Raw genomic sequence first — 10,107 nt, forward strand, 5'->3', positions numbered from 1 at the left:
GTGAGCACCATGAAAGTGATCGAAGGGGTTTGAAGACGTCAAATGCCTTCGTTAATTATCAAGTACTTATGTTATTAGGGTTCAGGCTTAAGTTCGAGCCTACAGTGGGCGACGCAGCACGGTGTATTGCGGCGCTTACACTACAGGTCAGGAGCGAGGTAGTCGACAAGCCAGTTTGAGCAGTTTGTGTCCTCGTTTATAGTGTGTTACCGCACAGATGACGTAGATCGATGCTCATGTTGTCAAACACAGGTTCATCATGCTCGACTCGAGGGTTTAAATTGTAGTGAGTGAGTGAGTATGGTTTTACGCCGCTTTTAGCAATATTCCAGCAATATCACGGCGGGGGACACCAGAAATCGAACCCGGGTCTTCGGCGTGACGAGCGAACGGGATTTTCCAGTCATATTTCATTTTCCGTTTTGCAAAACATAATGTTATTATCGTGGGTGTTTTGGGTAGTGTATATGTATTGAGTTAGTTTACACGCACATTAGCATAAGATTTAATTTCCGATGACAGTTTAATTGAAAGGAATTATAAGAAATTAGCTGTTCTAAAACACTTTTTACAACGCATCCAATTTCTATTGTCTGGGGTTACGGGTTAATGACGCTCTCAAAATTATACCTGTTGAGGGAATGTCCTTTCTTAAAAGTAATTTATTGACGTATGGCCCTATTTTGAAGTTCACGGGACTGTCACGCGTGTGGCGGGGCATGGCAATAATCTAAATATGCTCTTTTCAAAAGAAGTTTCTAGAACACCCGATTCTTTCATATAACTATGGTTAATCAGTCATGAGAAAAAGCGAGAAAGCAAGAAAGCAAGAAATGGACAGAGCGAGAATGCGATATTTCCCATAAGGGGATATTGCTTTACCGAGAAAAAACGATAACACAAGACGAGGGACGCTTTCTCGCCTCCCGTTATCGCTTTCTCGTCTCGTGTTATCGCTTTCTCGTCTCGTGTTATCGCTTTATCGCTTTCTCGCGGCCACAACTGAAGGCGAGAAAGGATAACCCCTCTCGGCCACCATACAACTCGCATGCGTTGAAAGAAAATCAATTTCAAATGTCCTTTGTCACAATGCGCTACATCAATTTATTAGGATGTTTCTTTCGTCCACGAGTGTACTGAAGGAATTGTTTTGCAACAAGTCATATGCATCCTGCAATCAGTGGCTGAGAGCACGTGTGTGGTCAGGGTGTTCCTATTGCCCCCCAAATATTTGCCCCCTAGAGCATTCGATATATCACTGGTATTGTAGTCGTATGGCCTACTTTGAACATATTTCATTATTTGCAGCGGATGTTAATGTCCATCGTTTTTCCAGCACGATATATCTGAAGAACATAATTTCATGAAATTGGAAGTTAATATAAATATAGAAATTGACGCAAATGGTACCTATTTCTGTCCTTGTATGACGCCAGTACATCTCGCATTTCACATCAAAACGAGGCTTCTAATTCGCACAAGCGCTACAAGAATTCTTACTTTGAATTTTAAAGGGTTAGAACAGCTTGGTTCTATACATCCGAATAATTTAGGAGAATGCAACATGATTAACTTGTCAAAAGTTCTGAGCTTGAAGCTAGTAAAAGGATCCATCGATACTACCGACATTTATAGAGGAACTAATGTTTTCAATGAAGCTTTCGTTGAGGTGTGGATTAATAATACCATGGCGTTGCATCCGCACGCAACATCCAATCACAATGAAATTTAAGATCACGCGGGAACAGCACGTGACGCACGTGCACAGAGGTGAGGTGAGGTGAGGTGAAATGGGGTTTAACGTCGCGTCCAAGATTATTGCACTTATATAGCGACGTGCATGTACGTGTGTGTGTTTGTGTGGCTGCTTGTACTAGTCCGGACTGATGCCGATTTATAGTGCTAGCTCACTGAGATACCATGCCGCAGTTTAACATGAATACCCCACTCAGACACAGTATACTGACTCCGAACCGACCAGTCCTTGTTTTAGCCCCTTAATGCCGAGCGCCAGACAGGGTAACAACCAGCACTATCTTTTAACGTCTTTTGGTATGACGCGGTCGGGGATCGAACCCCGGACCTTCCGCTCTCCGGGCGGACGCTCTACCACTAGACCACGGAGGCGGTCTACGCGCACAGAGGAGCCAAAGTGCGCGCATATAGGGTAATTTACAATCACAAGCAAGTGAGCTCAGCACACACTTAAAAATGAGCCGACAAAAAAGGTACGATGGAAGGGGAGGGACGTTTTAGACGATGACCAATTTGGTGAAACCCCCGAGCAAGGGTATATATGATCATAGGATTCTGGCGTGTCCAAGGGACGCAACTCTGCACGGCGCCTTAGACATCTGGGCCATCCATGCCCCCTATTGTGGAGGAAGGACCATAGGGACACACAGGTCATAGACAATTACCACTTCATCAAAATACGCAAAGCCTAGTTTGGTCCGAACGTTAGTCAAAGGTCATACAATTCGCCGACAGCAATGTTCTAGATTTATCAGGAAGGCCTCTGCAACGTCCCATGTCAACGGCGTACGACACTCGTTGCCAACAACCTGACACCTCCATCACACAGTCTGATTGTGAATATAACTGTATATACTTTATATACATAGTGTGACACTCATGAACAAGATCTGTAGTGATGAATCATCCCCTTAAACACGATCTAAGCAAGAAAAGTTACAAATATAGACATTTTCATAAGGAGGACGAGCAGTCTCGTGTTGCTGTGACAACGTGTGATCAACTAAACCTCATATAGCTGAGGTTAGCATATTGTTAGTGACAATTTAATACATACTAGCGACAAGATTGGTTTGGTTTCTTTGTTGTTTAACGCCGCACTCAGCAATATTCCAGCTATATGATGGCGGTATGTAAATAATCGAGTCTGGACCAGACAATCCAGTGATTGACATCACGAGCATCGATCCAAGCAATTGGGATCGATGACATGCATCAACCAAGACAGCGAGCCTGACCACCCGATCCCGTTAGTCGCCTTTTACGACAAGCATAGTCGCCTTTTACGGCAAGCATGGGTTGCTGAAGACCTATTCTACCCCGGAATCTTCGCGGGTGCACTACTTCCGACAAGAATGTGAACTGTAATATGTCTGTAAAATTAATTTCGGGCGTGAATATTTATATCAATCCACCATGTTGGGAGATACCTGCACGACACCTTGATGGCATACTGTTGATGAACCTGCGTGTGGTTGCCATGGTATGGCCCGCATTCCGCCTGAAACTGGGCCACGTTGGCGGGTGCTGGGTCTCGTGACGTACACTCTCCACCCGAGGAGGGGCGGTCGGGTAGCCTAGTGGTTAAAGCGTTCGCTCGCCACGCTGAAGACCCGGGTTCGATTCCCGACAAGGGTACTATGTGTGAAGCCAATTTCTGGTGTCCCTCGCCGTGATATTGCTGGAATATTGCTAAAAGCGGCGTAAAACCATACTCACTCTCTCACTCGCCCGAGGACATCCCACCGATGCATTATTGGGGACTGGGACTTAGCGGGCCAGTCCAATGTCCGCATTCCTTCTCGCTGGAGAAAATCGGTGACGACCTGGGCACGTTTTGGTCCGACATTGGCATCTTGCAGTTCTATAATTCTGCCGATAATTCTAGCGAATGGAACAATGAGAGGACGTAAAATGTATCGATGGCCAGTTAAATGGCCACATCTAACGCTACCGCCCCTATACCGATCATGGTCAAGAATTCTTGCTCTGACATACCGCTCGCCGCTACTTCAACAGACAACGTTTTCTGCCATCTGTGAATCGGAGACAAAACCTTGATTCGTCTGTAAACAGACATTGGCGCACATCCCGTCCCTGGTGTTGCCTGGCCCACCCCAATCATTGCCGCCTATGGTAAACTGTGAGGGTCACACCCTAAACACGTAAGAGGCGACTAACGGGATCGGGTGGTCAGACTCGTTGACGTGGTTGATGCATGTCATCGTATCCCAATTGCGTAGATCGATGCTCATGATGTCAATCAATGGCTTGTCTGGTCCAGACTCGATTTATTACAGACCGCCGTCATATAGCTGGATCATTGCTGAGAGCGGCGTTAAACGACAAACAAAGCAAAAATTCTGACGAGATGAATAACAGAAGTTGACCTTCCTTTCTTATCACTACCGAACATACTGACAGCTGTGCACGTGCTAGTCTATACCACATGACAGATGTATATGTGGTCTCCATGTGGAGGGCGGAGGGAGGTGTGTGTGTCCATGTCATGACGGTGTCGCATCTCGGAGGACAAAAAACCTACAATAAGATGGGGTTCAGCAAGAAGGAGCTACAAGAATTCTGCAATAAGATGGGGTTCAGCAAGAAGGAGCTACAAGAATTCTGCAATAAGATTGGGTTCAACAAGAAGAAGCCAGACGAATTCTGCAATAAGATTGGGTTCAGCAAGAAAAAACTACAAGAATTCTAAAGTAAGATTTGGTTCAGAAAGAAAAAACTACAAGAATTCTAAAGTAAGATTGGGTTCAGCAAGAAAAAACTACAAGAATTCTAAAGTAAGATTGGGTTCAGCAAGAAGGAGCTGCAAGGATTCTGCAATAAGGTTGGGTTCAGCAAGAAGGAGCTGCAAGAATTCTAAAATAAGGTTGGGTTCAGCAAGAAGGAGCTACAAGAATTCTGCAATACGATTGGGTTCAGCAAGCATGAGCTACAAGAATTCTGCAATACGATTGGGTTCAGCAAGCATGGGCTACAAGAATTCTGCAATAAGATTGGGTTCAGCAAGCATGAGCTACAAGAATTCTGCAATACGATTGGGTTCAGCAAGCATGAGCTGCAAGAATTCTGCAATAAGATTGGGTTAAAGGAAAAAAATATAGGGTTCCTTGTTGCAGAATACCTATCCAACGTGGTCAGAACTTACAATGTGAAACCAAAGAGGTAAAGTACTCAAGGCTTTGACATGCAACAAGAAAAAAACTAAAAGAATTCTGAAGTAAGTTTGGGTTCACCCAGAAGGAGCTATAAGAATTCTGCAATAAGGTTGGGTTAAGCAAGGAGGAGCTATAAGAATTCTGCAATAAGATTGGGTTCAGCAAGCATGAGCTACAAGAATTCTGCAATAAGATTGGGTTCAGCAAGCACGAGCTACAAGAATTCTGCAATAAGATTGGGTTCAACAAGAAGGAGCTACAAGAACTCTGCAATAAGGTTGGGTTCAGCAAGCATGAGCTACAAGAATTCTGCAATAAGATTGGGTTCAGCAAGCATGAGCTACAAGAATTCTGCAATAAGATTGGGTTCAGCAAGAAGGAGCTACAAGAATTCTAAAGTAAGGTTGGGTTCAGCAAGAAGGAGCTACAAGAATTCTGCAATAAGGTTGGGTTCAACAAGAAGGAGCTACAAGAATTCTGCTATAAAGTTGGGTTCAACAAGGAGGAGCTACAAGAATTCTGCTATAAGGTTGGGTTCAACAAGGAGGAGCTACAAGAATTCTGCAATAAGGTTGGGTTCAACAAGGAGGAGCTACAAGAATTCTGCAATAAGATTGGGTTCAGCAAGCATGAGCTACAAGAATTCTGCAATACGATTGGGTTCAGCAAGCATGAGCTGCAAGAATTCTGCAATAAGATTGGGTTAAAGGAAAAAAATATAGGGTTCCTTGTTGCAGAATACCTATCCAACGTGGTCAGAACTTACAATGTGAAACCAAAGAGGTAAAGTACTCAAGGCTTTGACATGCAACAAGAAAAAAACTAAAAGAATTCTGAAGTAAGTTTGGGTTCACCCAGAAGGAGCTATAAGAATTCTGCAATAAGGTTGGGTTAAGCAAGAAGGAGCTATAAGAATTCTGCAATAAGATTGGGTTCAGCAAGCACGAGCTACAAGAATTCTGCAATAAGATTGGGTTCAACAAGAAGGAGCTACAAGAACTCTGCAATAAGGTTGGGTTCAGCAAGCATGAGCTACAAGAATTCTGCAATAAGATTGGGTTCAGCAAGCATGAGCTACAAGAATTCTGCAATAAGATTGGGTTCAGCAAGAAGGAGCTACAAGAATTCTAAAGTAAGGTTGGGTTCAGCAAGAAGGAGCTACAAGAATTCTGCAATAAGGTTGGGTTCAACAAGAAGGAGCTACAAGAATTCTGCTATAAAGTTGGGTTCAACAAGGAGGAGCTACAAGAATTCTGCTATAAGGTTGGGTTCAACAAGGAGGAGCTACAAGAATTCTGCAATAAGGTTGGGTTCAACAAGGAGGAGCTACAAGAATTCTGCAATAAGGTTGGGTTCAACAAAAAGGGGCCAGAAGAATTCTGCAATAAGACTGGGTTAAAGGAAAATATATAGGGTTCCTTGTTGCAGAATACCTATTCAACGTGGTCAGAACTTACAATGTGAAACCAAAGGGCTGAAGTACTCAAGGCGTTGACATGGATACCAAATATTTGGCAATGTTTAAATATGTCTGATCAACTGGTGAGAGCTCATTGAATTCGGAACAATGACATTAAAACGCATTGTGGAAAAGGATATAAGAGGGAAAGCACTTGTAGATACAAATAGTAACCATCTAACTATAGCACATTCTTAGCATTGACCTATTTGAAATCATAAATGATGCATAATACAGGTTCTAATTATATAGTTCTAACACCACTTACAGTTTAATTCTAAACAAATATATATTCTCTGCTATTTTACTAAAAAGAAAATATTCTTTCCGATGTGAAGCAGATTTCATATTCTAAAAGCATTTATACAATAAATTCCTACAATATTTACATGGATATTTATATCAAAGGGTTTTGTTCTCGATTTTCACAGCTGAACGAAAATAGGACAACTACAGTACTTAGTAAAACAATACATCTCACAGATCGCAAAATATACGTAGAATTAGATGGAATCACAAAATCACCAAATTAGCTCAATGCAAGTAAACAAGGCGTATAGGTTGGTGAAGGGAAGCTAGGACAGGTTGTGATGGTTCGGAGTCAGGCTTTTTTGTACAACAAAGTCACTTTAACTATGATCGCTGCGATCATCACCAAAGGTGGTGGCCAGGTCGAAAGTGGAATTATGTCTACTTTAACGACCAAGGTTGCACCAACCCCGAACTTAACAATTTCCCCGCTACATATATGAACGATTGTGAGAGCGAATCCTATATCGGGACACAGAAATGAAGGTAGCAAAACTTGCTTCAATTCCAAGTGGGCGATCCGGTAGCATAGTGGTGAAAGCGTTCGCTCGTCAAGCCGAAGACCCGGGTTCGATTCTCGACATGGGATACAAAGTGTGAAGCCTATTTCTGGTGTCCCCCGCCGTGACATTGCTGGAATATCGCTGAAAGCGGCGTCAAACCATACTCACTCACTTCATTCCAAGTTTCAACAGTTCACTTAACAAGAACGCATTCTGTTATATGTATCTACGTATACGAACGTGGTTTTCAAAACACGTTTTAATTGTAAATCTTGACGCTATTTATATATTTTACAAATACAGATGGACGACGGATAATTCAGGAACAAAAACATGATACTATTCTTTCGGCGGGAGGAACATTTGCATGCGGCGGTGGTTAGGCTCGCGGTCTTGGTTGACGGCGCTTCAGCCTTGTCCGAGGGCGTGGGCACTGTCCATTATATCAATCACCAGTTTACCTAGTCCAGACTCTTGGTCCTTTAGAGGCAGCTTGTAAAGTGCGGCGTTAAACAACAAATAAACAAGGCTGAAGAAGCGTTAAAGAACAAATAAACAAGGATGAAGAAGCGTTTAACAACATTAACAAAGATTTAGAAGCGTTAAACAACAAATAAACAAGGTTGAAGAAGCGTTAAAGAACAAATAAAAAAGGATGAAGAAGCGTTTAACAACATTAACAAAGATTTAGAAGCGTTAAACAACAAATAAACAAGGCTGAAGAAGCGTTAAAGAACAACTAAACAAGGATGAAGAAGCGTTTAACAACATTAACAAAGATTTAGAAGCGTTAAACAACAAATAAACAAGGCTGAAGAAGGTGGTGAAATGGTTAAACGTTCGGGGGTGAAACGTGGGGTTCCCGATTATTGCACTTACAGTAACCTACTCGAACGAACTCAAAGGAACCACTAATTATTATTTGTTATAACCGTAGTTCGTTATAAGCATATGTACAACACTTATACAGCAAATGGACGGGACCGAGAAATAGTTCGTTTTATCCGTCAGTTCGTTGTAAGCGTGTACGTTATGGACGTAGTTTACTGTATATAGCGACGTGCATGTTCGTGTGTGTGTGTGTGTGTGTGTGTGTGTGTGTGTGTGTGTGTGTGTGTGTGTGTGTGTGTGTCCTTGCGTGCGTGCGTGCGTGCTAGGGTGTGTTTTGCTTCTTGTACTGACACTGAGCTAACCAGTGAGTATTTATGTCGTAAATGCCTAGTGCCAGGTAGGGTAACAACAAATACCACATCTTTAGCTCCGCTAGTTGAGCATATCGCTATTCCAGACCATACTCAACACACTCGTTTTGTATGCAAAAGCTACCAATCGATATTCCGAGTTGGGGCTCCATGGCTCGGCAACGCGGCCCCCACCGTCGTTTATCTATTGCTATCATTCTGACCCTAATCGTAGAGCGATCAATTCGATCATGCTAAGAGTGCAATGACATTTCTATTCTCACCGCAGAATCTTTATATAGCATCCCCTGCCTTCATCCGCGATCGCCGCCTCCACCACCGCCGCTGCCGTGCAGGTTGCTGCGAGTATCGATCTTTTGCTCTGAATGAACGTGAAACACTCCATTCATAGGGGTCTGCGTACAACTGACATCGCTCAGCTTATGTATTGCGGGTAAGCGCTGTCGCAAGGATTATGTCCCTTGTTCAGCGGGCGTCCACCAGGGTTTGGCGCCCATGCGAGTGTAAGGGTAACTTAAGAATTCTTTGGGTGGCACGTCAAAACTGGACCTCTTACATTGTAACATTGTTACATTGTAACCGCATGGAGGCCGTACCCGAAAAGACCCGGATTAGAAGTCGTCTCCAGCAGCGCATGCGTGTCGTAAGAGACGACTAACGGGATCGGGTGGTCAGGATCGCTTGCTCTTGGTTGATGCATGTCATCGCATCCAAATTGCTAGGATCGATGCTCATGATGTCAATCATTGGATTGTCTGGTCTAGACGCTTTTGTCTTCAGAATCCGTCACAAAGCTTGAATATTGCTCCGTTAAACAACAAACATACAAAACAAAGATGTATGTTTGTATAAACGGGTGATTGAGAAACCCAGTGTACGCAATACCCATGAAGTATAGACGATGCAGCGAATCTGGCGTTGACAGTCTTCTACTGTATCACGACTGTGTCCGGGGCTCGTGGTGATCTAGACATTTCTAGCACGCCAAGCTGCCAGCTTGCCATACAGCCAGCTACTGTTTGTTTGTTGTTTTAAGACGCACTCAGCAACATTCCAGCTATATGACGGCAGTCTGAAAATAATCGAGTCTGGACCAGAAAGTCCAGTGACTGATGTCATGAGCATCGATCTACTCAATTGGGATACGATGACATGTATCAGCCAAGTCAGCGAGCATGACCACCCGATTCCGTTAGTCGCCTCATACGACAAGCAGAGTCGCCTTTAATGGCCAGCATGGGTTGCTGAAGACCTGTTCTAACCCGGATCTTCACGGGCTGGGTAGTTTGTCTGTAAGAAAACAACAGTTTCGGCTGAGGATTCTCACCGGACAACAACACGACATGATTTGTTTGTTTGTTTATTTTAAGCTGCATGAGTCATTTTACAGACACCTTATGAAAACTCTGGATCCGCCCCTGAACTCCTATCACAAAGTATATATGACCAATAGCCAGACGGATGTGTTCTGTTACTCTGTAAACTCGGGCTCGAGAAAGAAATAGGATGAATTTCAACCATAGCTTTGGCTGATAATATTACAGTGTACTATAACATGGAGCCGTCATATAGCTGGACTATTGGAGTATGGCGTTAAACAACAAACAAAACACGTCATGGAATGACGTCACAATAACTAGTGCAAAGTGATCCAATTCTTCAAGAGACTTTTTCGATAATTAAAATTACCCCACCTCTTTAAA

The sequence above is a fragment of the Haliotis rufescens genome, unplaced genomic scaffold (assembly GCF_023055435.1).
Source record: "Haliotis rufescens isolate VD_foot unplaced genomic scaffold, xgHalRufe1.0.p SCAF_10, whole genome shotgun sequence".
NCBI classification, from domain to species: Eukaryota; Metazoa; Mollusca; class Gastropoda; order Lepetellida; family Haliotidae; genus Haliotis; species Haliotis rufescens.